Here is a 16,425-nt window from a genome sequence, read left to right on the forward strand (position 1 = left end):
TTTCGGTGAGAAACAGGTGGTGCGTGCGTGCGAGAGAGTATCGCGTCGCGTCAAGTGAGAGTGAGTGTCTCCACCACTGGTGCGCTCGCTTTCTCTCACGAGCAAACCACTACCTGCCGAGGCTCGCTGCAGGCTTGGGGATGACTAGATGCTAGGCGCCTCCATCGAAGGCAGACAAACGAAGTAAACATTTGGAATTATTACTTTTCAACAACAGTTTCAGTGGACCCGAGTTGAGCAGGCATTACTGTTTATGGTTTCACTAAAAGGAATGAGGAATGAGGTTCACTTCATGGCACTGTTGGATGAGAGTTTGAAAACAACTCACTCGCAGACTGCATCTCGTAAGCAGGAAATCAATCCAACAACCGGAATGCATCTACATTAAGCACATTTAATTTGAAGCAATCCTATGAGGAACGCAACAGAAAATCTACAACAAAAAAAATCCACAGAATGGCTCTCAGCTCGGTCGCTCTCACTCTCAACACCGATCACGACGCGGACCGCAACAGCTGAGAAGCGTCTTCGAAGTGGCGTTACTTCGAAGTAAGTGAGAGCGCACCCGAACCCGAACTCACTACTCACGCGCCTCGGCTGTTGTTTGGTTGCTGCCTGCTTCCCTCTCCGCCACCCTGTTAGATGCTCCCTCTTCTACCGATCTCTTGCGACCGAGACACGGTCGGCTGACCGCTGAAGCCGTACCAGCAACAGCAGCAGCAGTAGCAGTTACCTCGACAGCACGACATCGAGCGGCCAGAGTTCAGTTCAGCTTTGGTCGCGCTTCCCGTACCGTGTGTGTCAGCGTGTCTTGGCACGCTGCGTCCGTTTGCTGGTGTACTGTGCCGTGCTGCGTTGTTGCGATCTTCGGTCACCGCGCACCGCGGTTGATGTCGCGGTCGATTAGCGCCGGGGTGTAGCCGGCAGTGGCGTACCGTCTGCCTGATCGTGCTAGTGACCGTGAAGTGGGTGGGTGAGTGCGAGCGTACCGTGCCGTGCCGGGCTGGGCTAACGCTAGAGGCTCGTCGTTAGCTGCCAAGCATGCTTGTAGCAATAGCGGTGGACGGCAGCAAGCAAGTGGTTTCATTTCGATGCCGCTGCATTATAGTGCACTTGGCGTATGACGCTCAGCGCGATGGCTATTCATTAAACAATCGGAGCACAAGTGAAAGAGGAGCCCTCTTCCCCCTGTCCCTTGCGAAGGCTATTCTCGCCCTCTCTCTCTCTCTATTTCCCTCTCTACTGACTCGGCACACCGGTTGATTGGTGCGATTGAAACTGACAAAAAAAAAAGGAAAGTGCAAACGAGCAGCATGTTCCCATAGTCACTCCTGAGAACGTTTCTCATTACTGTCCAGTTCAATTTCTCCCTAACCACTACCCCCTAGTGAGGGGGATGAAGTACTACCCTTTAGGAGGTCAATTAATTACGGGGGTGGAAAAGGCGCTATGCAGCGCCGCGGTCAGCACCGTTCGTCCGTATGCAGACAGCACTTGAGAAGCGGAAGTGATCGTGAAGCGCGCCCGAGAGAGATAGAGAGAGGGTGTGTGTGTGTGTGTTTCTTTCCTCCTTATTTTGTTATTCATTGCTAGTTTCACGGAAACTCACGGCAACCCCCATTATTTTCCACCGAAGTAAGAAGTGAATGCGAGGGTGAAGGGTGAAGGGAGGGGGTGGTCAATATTTTTCAATTCCCCTTGGCCGTACTCGAACGATAAGCCCTATCGATTTGCCACAGATAGGTCAATGAAAATAGACAGAGAAAGAAACAGAAAAAAACAGAGAGAGGAAATAAGGGAGGAAAAACTAAAACAGATAGAGCGAAGGGTAACAAAGAACCAGGAAGCTCATCAAACTACCTTCATTGGGGGAGGGATTTCTACGGTATGTGACGGGTGCGAGATGGTGCACTCGAACCTCCCGACAGAACGACAGAAAGAGCAGCTGACCACGGACCAGGAACGGAGCGTAATAATAAATCAGGTATCCCGATCCGGATCCGGATCCAACCCCCGGAAGATGAGACCCAAGTTTTTAATTAAACCGTTCTGCGACCGTTCAACAATTGATGGCCGACTCCCGTGTGGTTCACGTGTGGCACAGGCCCCTTCTCCCCGCCCCCCTGGGCAGACAGCTTGACGAGTTGGCAAAAGAATTTATATCCTTTTCAAGCCAATCCTCCGGAGGCGGCCGGGGCGTCGGTCGGCGACGTGGGTCCATCCCCTGATGGACGACCATAAAGTGCTGTTTACAGGAGCTTCCTTTTAACAGGGGGTTTTTATCTATTGGAAGGTCTACTCGGTAGTCACGAGAGGAGAGGTGATCCACCTTCCCCCCCGGGGGGGTTGATTCTTGAAGTTTGGCCACTAATGGGGTGGGCTCCGTTTGCACGGTTTGCGAAGCCTTCGGCGAGCGTCAGCATCGTCGTGACATTGTAACTAATAAAGTGTAAGTAGTTCTAATTAATTAAAGTCAACCCCTAACTAGGGAGGGAGGTTGCCACAAACAATATGAATTATGTGGCACCCGAGGCGGACAGGGACTGTTTATGGAAAGTACTGTCGCTGCTGCTGCTGCTGCTGTAGGTGCTGCTGGATGCTTTTCATGCTGAAAGGGAGTTCAGTGTCTGCTTCGCACTATCTCGCATCTCGCGCGATTCACACTCAGACAGTGTAAACGTGGCTGAAGATAGGGAGCACTTTCGCACAAAACTTTAATACCCATTGGCACGCGAAGTGGAGCAAGTGGGACGGAAACGAAGGAGGACGCTCGATGATAATCCTCCCTCCCTTCTGCCCAGCGAGCCTCTCAGCCCGCGGCCCCGGGAGGTTATGATCCGCTTTGCGAGGGGATTATTTGCTCGTTGGGGGTTGCTGTGATTACCGCCGCAGAAACTATTGAAGAAGCATCTTAGCAGGCTCGGTTGTGCGCACAAAGTCGTCTTGATCAAACAGAGAATGCCATCGAGAGGCATTCCCTGTGCCAGGTGCATTCCCTTTTTCCAAACGAAAGAAAAATCCTGAAAATTGTGTCATCGTGAGCGTGAGATTGTTGGAATGCCTTGACACCGGACAGGGCGGACAAATTCCTTCGAACCAGTGCCATCAGATCAGATCAGAGAGAGAAAGCGAAAGAGAGAAAGAAAAAGAGAACGTGTGTGTGTGTGTGTGTCCCGAAGGCATGTCCTGTCGAATGAATCGTTTCTGATTGCTCCGCTCCATCAAAGCAACCGTGGTGCACGTATGCTAACCGTACGTCGTCGTCGTGCGTCGTCTCTGTGACTGTGGCCGGTGCTTCAACTGATGCTGTTCCTGCTGCTGCTATTCAATTTCATCCTGCTCCTCCTCCACGTTGCTGCTGCCACTCGCTGGCTCAAAGGAACGAAAGGTAATCTCGGGATATTTACTTTAGCGGGATTTCCCATTCCCGGTGAGCTCGGGCAGTCGAGGGCAGGGGGCTTTTATCCTTCCCATGGCCTGGGAGAGGGGCCGTTGCGTGTAACGTGAGATCGGTTTTGCGCTCCCATCCCATCCGGACAGCGGATGGTTGTGCCGGTGGTCGACCTAAAAGATTATTTCCATCCCACTCTCCTCTGCCTACCGGCCTGCCTGTCTTGAGCGTGATGAGCGTCGAAGTCGGCGTCGAAGTCATCCACAAGACACGCACATCTATTAATAACCGACGCACTCCCCGAGTGCTGCTACGGGTGGTGGCGGTGTTGGAGGGTTTTTACCGAGACGCTGGCTGGATGCAGTCAACATCATTAAGATATTACTCTAGCCCCCCGTCCCTGGCGAGACTCGTCGGGCTGCACCACACGCGGTCAATGAGCCATAAAATCTAGATTGCGGGCTATTATTGCGACACTTGAACTGGTTGCAGAGGTGACCGGGGAGTGGCGCCGCGGGGGATGGGAGAAAATATAAAGTATTTTAAACCCTCCCCACAACAGTGGGAGTCAGTCCGGGGTCGGTCCTCGAGAGCACAAAGCATCCGCAGCGATGCAGGAATTGGAATTGGAATGCAGGGCAAAGTACGGTTGCCTCGCAGATCAATTGTTTAATAACTTCGGCCACGCGGTCCACTTACTCGAAACGCTTTCATTATGCCTGGCATGTGCGCGCGCTCGCTCGCTCGCGATTCCGATTCCAAACATTCCTTGGAAATTTGTCCGACCTTTGACGCGGGGCGATACGTGGTGTATGCTGGTGTGCGCGTTGGTGGTGGATGAGTTATGAGCTGGCAAGCTGGTTTTTACGGCGAATCTCGGTACCGTTTCGGTTACCGATCGCGCAAATTGGAAACAGCATTATAATGGTTGGAATGCTGCTTGCACAACGTTCGTTCGATCCGGGAGTGAGATTTGAGTCAGAGATGGACAGAATTATATCTCCGTTAATGTTGTAGCTCGTGTCCGCAGTTTTTAAAGATATACGTTTTGATCATTTTATTACAAAACAGTGCAGAGGACACAACAATCCATTCATCCATTTCGTTCCCCCATTTTCGGCCACCGTAAAGGAGCTGCTTCTGGTGAAACTTTATCCATTAGCCCATCCATCCGGGAGTACTCCAAAGCGGGGGCTTATCGCTCTTCTTTCTTAAAGCGCGAATGGCCGCGCCGCGCGATGAATCCCGTTAAACGGTGGCCGCACAGTCATTTCCTGCGCGGAAATGGTTATAAGCTCGGTTCGGCGGCTAGCTGGCTGACCCGGGCTGACAAATCCGTTGTGCAAACACCAGCATCTCCGCTACGCCATCTCAGCTACGCGGGCCACTGACCCCGTTTTCTGGTGCTGGCGTGGCGGCCAGCAACTTTTGCATTCAACTCAAGCCAACGTTCTGCCAACGCGGTGCTCATAAACTCGTAAACCGAATTGGATTCCATTTCAAACACAATAAACTCGTAATCTTTCGCATGTTGTGCGCTCGCGCGCCAGCCGTCAGCCCTCAGTTCCCCACCCCCACCGTGCTATGGTGCATCGCACACCATCACTGGGTCAGGCAGGTGGTCACTTTTTGGTATCCGCCACCGCCCGGCCCCGGTACATCATAATGGCCGTGAGCAACAACAAAAGCGTGGCCTGAAACAACGGCAGATGGGTGGTGGTGGTGGTGGTGGTGGTGGTCGAGAGTGAAAGTAATCTTTTTGCTTTTTGGCGGCTCTCGGCTGGTCGGTTGCCAAGCAGCCGGTGTGGCCCGGCAGTTGGTTTTTATGGATTTGCCTCCGGTAGCAAGCGGTGCTGCTGCTGCTGCTGCTGTTTGGCTTTTTATGTTTCACTTTCACCTCCCGGGGTTGAAGGCCTGAGGCGAAGCGAAAAAAAGAAGCAAAAGAAGAAGACGAAGAAGCGAATCACGTGCCGCTGTGCTCATAATTCAAAATAATACCAATAGAAAATGGTGTCCAGAACGGTTGTTTCCGCCTTTCGGGCATTTGAAGCAACAACGCAACAACGGAACCGGAACACACCACCATGCTTTACAATGGAAGCGCTCGGTGGGTAGTGATGCTGCACTGGTCACTGGCACTCCAGGTACCCCCAGGTTGGCCAGAGAGACCGGTGTGCGTAATGCTATAATGATTCGAATACTACGGGATAATCCATCGGGAGCGCGTTCGACAGGAACGTTCGACGTCCATTGCGTCGCATCATTTCAAACGAGGAACGACAAAAAGGAGGGCGGTGGAAAGGGCGAAGGGGAGGGGGAGATTGATTTTATGAAGGCAATAAAAATGTATTTTCGCACATTTCGGTCACGGCGGTCACGGTGGTGCGTTCTGGTGCGTTGGTGCGTTCTGGTGCGTGCCTCGTCAGGAAGGCAATCGAGCAAAACGTGCTGACCGGTAAGGGTGCCCCTCCCCCCGTGATGCGCTTTTCAGAATGCGAATCCGTGACCGAACGGGTGTTGGTGCACGTTGGCCGAAAATAAATCGCCCTCGCGTGCGTCCCTTTTGTGATTTGCCCCTCGAAGCGCAATCATGTTCACTATTTACCTTTCGCATCGACGGGGAGCCTGGTTGATGACAGGGTGCTGGTGAATCGTTAAAATCATAAAAGCTGACATGATGAGCGACATTAAAAAGCAAACATGCTGCACCTCGGTTTGTTGATTGTTGTTGGCTCATTGCAGGCACCGCAGGCCGCAGCAACAATCAATTCGTGTTGATTAATTGAAATTGTATTCTTCTTGTTATCGTTGAAGCGGAGCTTAACACCGCGACATTTGTTTGTGTCCTGTGTTATGGTGGCTATCGTTAATACGGCGCCAGGAACGGAGTCGGTTTTGTGGAAATTTTGTGATGAACATTGTGGCGACATTATTTACTAATAAAAAATGTCTTATTTAGAGTATAACTTTTGAGAGACTTCTCTCGACGAAGTTTGATCAAAATATAATGAAGAATACAACTATGGCATACATCCTGAAGGCATATTTTTCGTCTTTTTGAGAATGTCCATCGCAGCTTCGTGCTCGAACATTCTAAGGCATAAAAATTTATACTAATGCACTTTAAATTTATGGGATGCACCTATCCAGACATGAGCTGTAATATTTCTGTCGGTTGAATCTTTATAAAAATAAAATAAAACAGATTAGCAATCCCCCCTCCGGAGGAATTCCGGAAGATTATGCAATCCACCATCAAGCGCTCATACCATCGATGGAATAATCTTTTTGCATTTAACCCACATTCAGAGCCGGGCCATGCTCAGTGCCCGGATTATACTCAATGTAGCAAAAAGTGGGGGGATCACATGGTGGGGAGGGGCACAGCAGAAAACAAGCAGCAGTGTATTTACTCATTCGATATCGGGATGCCAATCGCGCGGCGGCGGCCCACGAGCCACAACAAATCGGACGATCCGATCATTGGTGGATTGGATTTGTGCCGTGGCGCCGTTCCGGTCTGTGCGCCAATGTGAATGCTAAATGTGCATCATCATCAACATCATCATCAACATCACGGTGATGGTACGGAGTGCACGATCGCATCGATGCAATCTCGCATCGATACAGGACCATGCAGGATGTTACGGAGGGCAATTCGTTTCACTCTAAGTAAGTGGCTCCGGTGCTTGAGTTGCCAAGCTGCCGAGCATGCAATGTTGTGACACACTGGCGTCGTCGTCGTTGTCGTCGTCGACGTCGACTCCGTCTTTTTTTCCCCTTCTCACAAATGCAGTTTGCTGGAGCAGCAGCAGTAGCTTTGCACTCGTTTATCCAGTTTAGTTCCATCATCCCCGGCGTCGTGACGGAAAAAGGTTCCCACATTATCCACCGTACGATGGCGCGAGACGAGAGCAGCGGGGCTATCACCGCCATCAACATTCAGCCGTCAGCCTGATGGCCGCTCGAAAGGGTGAACCCGGGAAGGCAAACACAGATGGCACCATCGCTGCTGCTGCTGCTGCTGCTACAGTTTCTTGCTGTGATGCCGGGATTTTGTTGCGAGAAACGTTATTCGTCCGCTAAAACTGAACCATCGGTTCGTCGTCGGTTTCCTGTTGCAATGCATCCCAGCGGCTGAATTGCTGCCGCTGCCTGGTAATACCACGAACTGCGATGCGATGGTAAAACGTGGCCGTGGCAAATGAAGTTATGGAAGAAGCAGCCGAGGGGGAAGGCCCCTGAATAGACGAAACAACTTTATTGCGCCTCTGAATCTAGATCGGAACTTGGAGGTGGGGAAGAAAAAAGGAAACGAAAGAAAATTGCTTGGAAAAAGAAAAGTTTTCCTTATTGTCGATTATAAGGACCAAAAACCGGACTCACCACCGCACATTGCGACGTCGTCAGCAATGAAAGATGTGTGAGTGTATCATCGCGATGATGACGATGATAAGTTTTATTGGTTCGGCTAATTGAGTGGAAAGTTTTCCTCCACTGTCATCGCCGCGAGAGCGAGACCGGGCGTACGCAGCGTTCGTCGCCGTTGTGTGTATCTGTGTGCTCGTATTTCAAAACAGCTGCCAACAGATGCGGGAGTAGGGGTCGCCTTCCCTTTCCATAATGGGGGGCCTGTGCTGTGGTCCAGCAGTGTCCGTCGTTGTTGAAGTGTAACGATGCCTCGGCTGCCGTCGCCGCCACCGGATCCGTTTTGTTGGAAATAAAATAAACGTTTGCTGCATCAACACACACACACGCCATCAGACAGCGAATGATACAGAAGTCATGAGATGGCATATGTGAAGGAGCAGGGAAGGGGGGGTTCAGCTAATGGGTTATGAATTTGCTAGCTGCATAATGCAGTGCTCATGTTTAGTGGCTCGCAGGAAGTGTGCAGGAAGGAGATGTGTGTTGGACACCCTCTTTGCTGTGAAGTCTTGCGGCGGAAACGATAAAATTCATTCCCCAGTCAAGGTCAAGGGCTTGGCCATTCTGAACTGCAGTGTTTCGTGAGTGTGTGTATGTGTGTTTGTATGCGCGCGCGCGCTCGCGTGTGTTTAGAAGGGGTGACTAAATTTTACGGGTCACCAGGCGCCTCCATAATTTTTAACGGGCCACCAGGCGCCTCCATCGCGCGTAGCAGCAGCAGCAACAACAACAACAACGATGAAGCCCGCCCTGGTGTTTTATGTAAATTTTGAAAATGATACAACGCTATGACTACGTCACTGTTGAGGCCCTGCTTTACGGCCCTGCTTTCCAAGGGATGCGGTGCAAGATGCGAACATATTTTCATTATTTGCAAAACACCAACACTAACCAGTTACACATGCTTTCTCGCGAAAGGATCGCTTACACAATAGAGGCAGCATACATTGTAAGCTTGGGTCGTATGTGCGGTAGTAGCCAGAAACCATGCGAGGAAAGGGGAGGGAGTTGGTTAGTTGTCAGACCGGAAATTTATGAAGAGTAACGATAGCGCACACGATAGCTGAAGTGCCGAGCAGAGCTTGCCCGTACGATGCTTGACTATCCCAGTTAGGCGCGCTCGTAAAGCAGTTTGAGTAAGGTCTGGCTGCCCTTCTGCTGGCTGCCTAGCTGTCTGCCGGTATCTTGAGAAGATGTTGCCGTACAACACCGTAGCAGTAGCAGAGAGAAGGAGAAAGAGAGAGAGAGAGAGAGAGAGCTTTATCTCCTCGCTCCCATAAGTCTGTTCTGTTAGATTTGTAGTGCATTTCATTACGCACGACGAACTTTGCCTGACAGCGAGTCTAGGGCTCCGAGACGATAAGCATCCAAGACGCTATTTACTTCAAGTAATAAACATCCTACCCCGAAGTGATTTAAACGTTACGCTTTCCCTCGGCGCTCTGATTAATCAGCTGGATGCTGTTGCTGCCCTTGTTGTCGAGCAGTTGTAAGGCATCTTTGCTGTGATATTGTGTGTGTTTGTGCAGTACTGTATGGGAAAGAGAGATAGAGCGAAAGAGTAAGAGAGGGAGAGAATAAATTGAAGCTTTTGAGCCCGAAACATAATCTACTTAAGCATCAATCCGATTAATGACTTCGGCCGGGCAACCGATATCCGATCTCAACTCGTATCGTACAAGTGGCTGCGGCCTGGAGTTGATATTCGGGCAGCACACGATCTACCTACATCACAGTGCCAGGCGCCGGCACGCCGTGTGCATCACTCATCTGGAAGCTAATCCGAAGAGCAAATTTATCGCTTCCAGTAGCAGCAGCAGTAGCAGTGCGCCATCGAAGGACCAGAAATCACTCTGCGGTGCACCCACCCTTTGTATGTGTGTGTGTGTGAGGTATCATAAATCGTTTAATTTTACGACATCTTTAGAAAGTTTTACGACCACCCCCGACGGGGTTCAACCCGTCTATCCAATACGCTGTCAATGGCTGCTGCAGCTGATTTGACTTTAAAACCCCTTTTTCTGGGGAGAGGATTTGGCAGGGGCGAGGGAGCATCTTAAATCCCACTTCCGTGCCCGAACGGTATCGACGCGCTGAAGCAGCGTTGGCGCGTTGGAGCGTGCAATGGCAACTCAAGTGTGTGAGCATATCAATCATACATCAGTAGCGGCATCATCACGGTGGGTTGCTGTGCCACCCCATGACGCAGCACGTCTTGTCGTGATAATAACTTCTGTGTGTATGTGTGTGAGTGTGTGTATGTGTGCCAAGTCTTCATGACCGAGCGAGCATCTTGGCATTCGAGTGCGCTCGCGTTCGCTCGACTATTTTCGCCGACACAGGACAGGACTGTCGCGATGATTTGCGTCGATTCGTGAGTGAGTTCAAATTGATTTGGTATGCAGCGTTGATGCTGACGAGTCTCTTGTCGTTCTCTCGCATCTTGAGAAAAGGGGGAAAAGGGGAACAATGTGTTCAGATAATAAAACGAAGATTGGTGACGATTTGAAACACCTTTCACGAGGAATAGCAACGATGCTCGGGTGTATTTGGGAGTCCCAGAAGGTCTGGAGACCGACGTGAAGCCGGGATAATGATGATGAAAATGAAGCAACCAGCCCCTACTGGCATCCCTTTGTTTGCTGGCACCGAGCATGTATCGAAATAATTGAAATCGACAGCCTGCCCGTATGCCATTACTCACATTACACTCACGCACCTCACGATGGTGCCGGAGATCCCGATGGAAAATGATGAGACATCAAATATTCATCGGAAATATTAAAACAGCATCCCAACCGATAGAGAGAGAGAAAGCGAGAGCGAGAAAAAGGTCATGACGGGACAACAAAGAGGATAAGGGAAGCGCGTGAGTATGTTGGCATACTTTGGCACATTCTTGGCGAGCCACGCAAGTGAAATCAGCTACCGAGGACCGAGACGGCCGACACGGGGAAACGTAGGCACCGGGCTCCGACACACAATGGATTGTGTGTGTGTGATTGTAGTAAATTGTGATTTTCTTCGGCTTTTCCTTCGGTACCTTCGTATGTGGGCACGTGTGAGTGTGTGTGTGTTTGTGTGCGCAAGGTTGCGAAATCGAAGTCCGGAAGAATGGCGATTATGCTGACGAAGTAGGGTGCGAGGAAGCGTTGCGGAACCGTTCTGGGCAGTTGAGATTGGATGAAATTATGAATTTTGATGCGATGCTGCAGGGCTGAAGCCCAGGATGATATGGGGAGCCAGGGAGCCAGACGTTCGAGGAGCCGGTGGTTGACAATTTGCAATTTGTCAAGATTGCGCTCCGACGGCGCTCCGATGCCTTCGCTTTTGCGTCGTTCGCCAATCGTCGAACGTTTGATACCGAGAACGTCAGCAACGACAACAACAACAACAACAACAACAACAACAACACGGACGCCAAGGACAACATCCTTGTATCCTGCGGTCGGTGCAGGGATATTAAGTTTTCGATTTCGTGCTTTTCCGTATTGGGGAACGCTTTTTGATCGTGTCTTGTCGAGGGTTGCGTCCGTAGGAAGGCTGGATGGTGGTGGCCAGCGGTTTCGGGTTTGGGATCACTTAAACCAGCCGCCCTCCCAGTGCGTTCCACTCAATTGGTTTTCGAGCGGTCTTTTGTTGGCTCTTAATCCGAGTATTTGGAATATGCCGTGCTCCAGAATGGGACGTTGAAAGCAGAAGCTAACTGTATTTTTTTACATTCCATTCTTTTCTAAATGACGAAACGTTCAAGTAAATTATGCAAACAATTTGGATCAACTCAGATGAACAAACATAAAACTATGACCAACATTGAAAAAAGTATTTTTTCTGCAGCTACTCCTTCCCGGAATCGATACTATAGATGCATCTTTGCATATTCTTTCATCGAACTGCGCCCTTATATTCTTGAGAATGTTCTCTATACTATAAAAATTACTTAAACAATATTAGTTCGATGGTTTCATCGCAAAAAATCCCTTAAAGCTGATCTTTTTAAAGCCCGATTGCTACGGTCTCACCTTTAGTATATCCTCTAAAGATGAAGCGCCTTGCAGCATGATGATGGATCCGAACAGAATGCTCATTATTAATCGAACGAACGAAGGATGCCTTCTAGCTTGTAGCTGTTGTAGGTCTCGTTGGAACGTGTGAGTGTCCCGTGGTTGTCGTTATTGATTTTTCATTTCAAAACCAACTGCCAACGGACCGAAAGGGAACCAAGCCCTGGTGCCACGTCAAGGTACCGCTTCTTCCGTGACTCGTGGTCGGCCATACACTGGAGTTCGTTTGGCTCTCACACTCCAGGGAATACCAGCAGCAGCAATAGCGGAAGGTCAAACATGAAGATAATTTTTATAGTGTCATTAGAATAGTTTCCGTCTGTCCATTCGGTGACAGGACTACAGGACAGGACCTCCCTCCAGGCTGCGTGTCCTTTTCACCGTGCCTGGACATTTACCTTTTGCCGTGTTTTCATTTAGTTTTTGCTCTCTCACTCTGGAGGTGGCTCTAGGGGTGTCTTGGGGTGTGTTTGTTCGTCACGAAATTATGATGCCCACGGTAGTGCGCTCACGGTTAAGCGCTCACTCATGCCACGCCACGGACCGAGGGCCCCTCGGAACGGACATTTTATTTGCGTTTCATACCCCCTCCATCGCTTCGGCTGGCCAGCCGTCATACCAGGAGCAATGGGAAATAAAATGTGAGACCAAAGACCATTTAGAAGGTTGCATAATTGAAATGGTCCAATGGTGAAGCACCAAAGCTGAGGCGCCAAAACTGTGGCCGGCAGAAGAATTGCTTTGTATGGCGTTCGAGCCTTCGCACGCTTTATTATTATTTTTTTGTTGTGCTGTAGCTTTGTGGTTTGCGTTCGCTTTACATAATCACCAGAGAAAGAGAGAGAGAGAGAGAGCGGCGAAAGTTGAGGGATGTGGTGGCAGAAATGGCGAATGAACACGAAACACAAACGCACGACACCCCGTCCCTCCGCAGCACCCAGGTATGCGAACCAAAGTTCAAATGGTAATGCCAACCGACGCTGTGTTCTCGAATCGGTTCATGGACGGTTTGTCCCCGAAACCAGTACCGAGGACGTGGGGCCCGGTATCCGGGGAGGTCTTTCTTTTATCAATTAGTCACGCACGGCCGTTTCGGGCGAGGGGAACTGGTTTGGTTTAAAACGTTGCGAGGGTCATAAAACGTCGAACCGGTTCACACACGCACAGAGGGTCCCAACCGGCTCTTTCGTCAATCGATATTAGTTCGGTTCCAAATGAGTGCGGTCTCGTGTGAGTGTGTGTGATGGAATGGGATGGCGTTAAAAGGATAAAATATATAATCTAACGCCAGAGCGGGAGAGGAAGTCCATGCAGAACCAATGCTTCAGTGTGCCATCCGGACCGGAGTGCAGGACCCTTTCGGTCGAAGATTAAGCGAGATTGCGGTCGGTAAATCGGAATGGCTGATTGCTTTTCGATGGCCTTTTTAGGGGGGGATAGAGCCTGCCCAGCCGGTCTCTGGTGTTTCGGAAGATCAAATTGCATTTTGGACATTGATTGAAATCGATCATTAATTGTGTTTCGGGCAACGTGTTGTTGTTCGGTTGTTGTGTATTGGCCGGCTGTTGGTGTGGTTTTCCGTGTTATTTCAAAACTTTATCCAATAACCCTCCTCCTAAAGGAACTGGTCATCATTTTTATTCAAATGTTATCAGAGAAAGCTTCTTAGCTAATTAGGAAAATCGCAATCAGAAGGAGGAACTGTATTGATAGGATAAATCTTTTTTTTTTTAGGGGACTAACGGTAGTTCGAAAAAAAGCGTAATATTTGAGGATTTTTACGTCAAAGCCATTCAGAGTATTTTTTTTTTCTCGTAGCAATAGCTTATGCTCTTAATAGCAATAGCTAGCAGAAAATATACGAAAAATTGTAGCCATCGTATCGATTCCAGGGAGCCATGTCTGCAAAATGGCACATTTTACGGTGTCCATCGTAGCTTCATGCATAATTATTGGAAATCAACGATCATTTACGATCAAAAAGCGAGATTATCAAATGAGAAAAAAATAGACGGAAATACCTTGTTCATATATCTTAACTGTTAAAATGTTCATAACGATCCAAAATTTTCTTTGCTACAATAGACAACTCTTTAGAAAATGATGATTTTTGGCAAAGCGTTTGCAAGTTGTGAGGAGGAAATGTACAACGTATGTATTTTTGTCTGTTTTTGCTCTAATCGTTCAAAAATAACGAAACAGTTTTCCTAAAAGAGTCTTTTTTCGCACAAAATGCAACACAAGGAAATAAATGAAACACAATTCTACAGTTTGGACGACGACAATCGGTACAAATCTCTGCTCGCGACTTGTATTCAAGAAAAAAAACTTCACTCAGACAACATGTAGCCAGCTCATGCTTGTGGTTTCTCCTGAAAAAGGAGTTTGTATGATTTGTCGTTTGAGTGACGGCTCCGTAATAAGCCGCGACGGTATCCGGGTAAAAAAGAATAATGGAGACTAACGTGCGCTTCATGTTCTCTTCTCTTCCTTCCATCTCGGTCGCAGTGTCGCAGTCGGATTGTCTTCTGTATTTCCCATCGTATTAAGATCGTATGTCGTTCTGCTTGAGAGATGCGCCACCGGTTTTTCAAAGCAAATCATCGTCATCATCATCGTTCTACGATCTACTAGAAACTGATTTATGAGCCATCCTCGTCCTCGACCACCCACCACGCTGTGCATCGTATCCATCGGAATGTCCTCTCGTCCGACGGCGTCGTGGCCGTGGTCCATTCCTGACGGACGGCAACAGGATTGTCGTTTTCGTTTTATTTTCCTTTGCGAGTCCAAACTTTGTGCGACTCAAAGTTGTGCCCCGCTCGTTTTTGTTCCCTCGGAGCGCATTTTGAGTGAAATGGATGGATTGAGTGCTGCCGGTTGTTTATCTTATCCTCTACCGGCCTTCCCTTCCCGTTCCTTCCCATCGTAGCATCACATTTTAAGCTTTCTCCGCGTGTGTATCCATCGTCCATCTTGTCTATGTGTCGTCCTACTACTTGGCACTAACTACTGCCAGGCGGTGAGGAAGGGGGAACGCTCTGGATGGTGGAGCTGGCTGGAAACGGGATTGAAAAGTATGAAAATTTGATTCTCGTGCAGGACGGAGCAAAAGCTGTACATAAATTATGATTTATGTAACGCTCGAAGCTATGGCTAGACCGTATCGGAGACGCTGAAGACTGCTGAAGAGATTGTGGTTGGTAGTGGCGTCGGCATCGCATCGACCATCAATCACCGGACGTGGCACGATTTTGTATGCTCGTCCTCGTCCTGGTGGCCTGGCGCTGCTGCTGGTGCATCATCGAGTGACAAAATATGCTGCAGCATTCTTAAAGAGTCCGTTATCTACTTGCCCGTGAAGGGTTCGTCGGCTTCGTCGGAGAAGGTGTTTAACGATCGAACAACATGCATATCGAGTGGCTGCTGCCTTGATTGCAGCACCCAGGGCATACCGGGTTTGATGCGTTGTGTAAAGGTGGCTGGCTCTATTTTTACCTTAACCAGACAACGGCGCCTCCGGGAAATCGATTGTCTTGTGGCCCTTATAAATATAGCCGCCAGTCGGCCAACGCGGTGCAAGAAGAACGTCGTCGTCGTCGTCGTCGTGGTCGCGGTCACCGGTTAGCCAAAAATAGTTGCACCTTGGCCGCACCAGACGGCGGCGTCGAGGGCTGGCTGCATTATGATTCCTTTTTCCACTGCCTCCTCCTCCCATTGGGGAGTATCCGTGATCGATCGTGGAATCGTTTTGTAACTTCCTTAAAAAGTGGAATTGATTGACAGACAGATTGAGGACCACGTAGGCGCGAGTGCGCACACGCGTGCATGTGTGTGTATGTGTGTGTGTTGATGGTGGATCAAAATTGAAGGGCACTGTTACAACCGTACTCCCTACATCGCGGGCACATAAATAGATTAGAAAAATGAAATCATTCCATTCATAATGCACAAAACCAACCAACCAACCAACCGGCCGATGCCGTGTCGTGAAGGAGCATGAAAAATGAATTCCCAATTATTTGAGTGCCAAACTAAACCGAACTGTACCGCCCCAAAAAAAAAACACCGTGATGATCATTAATCATTTGATTGAAAAATATGTTCCACCACCTTTCAACGACACCATCAAGCCCTCGAGAGCCGAGGTGCCTGAGTGCCACCGTTTGTCGCCACTCGCTAAATGATTAAACATCGCGCGCGAGCACAACACAACGAGTTACGAAGCAGCACGATCGTTCTGGTACCGCAAGTCGCGGGAGATGTTGAAATTGGTCGTCGAAAAATAACTCAATCAACCCCAGCACTTGCCTCTCTCCGTGTCTCTCTCTCTCTCTCATGGTCTTCCGCTCCACTATACGATGGATGGTTGCAACAGAAGCTCCTGCGGAAAGCGGAGGAGTTACAATGGCAGCACCATCGGTGCATCGGTGCAGCCGTTGGCCGATTCGTATGGGACGAAAGGTGCATTCGTTTCGTCGTGCATCGGTGGCATGAGGCATAATTTATGTTGGCAATACATGTCTCGTACCGAGCCGAAAC

The 16,425-nt window shown here is 49.4% G+C and overlaps 1 protein-coding gene across 3 annotated transcripts in view; it reads left to right on the forward strand.

Moving 5' to 3' along the window:
- Window positions 1-895: 895 nt before the first annotated feature.
- LOC125955350 (uncharacterized) overlaps window positions 896-16,425 on the forward strand; it is a 94,801-nt gene continuing 79,271 nt past the window's right edge. For all 3 annotated transcript variants that reach the window (XM_049686476.1, XM_049686478.1, XM_049686477.1), the window contains exon 1: window positions 896-969. The gene's annotated coding sequence lies outside the window, so the exon portion shown is untranslated. The remainder of the gene's footprint in view (window positions 970-16,425) is intronic.

The sequence above is a fragment of the Anopheles darlingi genome, chromosome 3 (genome assembly GCF_943734745.1).
Source record: "Anopheles darlingi chromosome 3, idAnoDarlMG_H_01, whole genome shotgun sequence".
Taxonomy (NCBI): domain Eukaryota; kingdom Metazoa; phylum Arthropoda; class Insecta; order Diptera; family Culicidae; genus Anopheles; species Anopheles darlingi.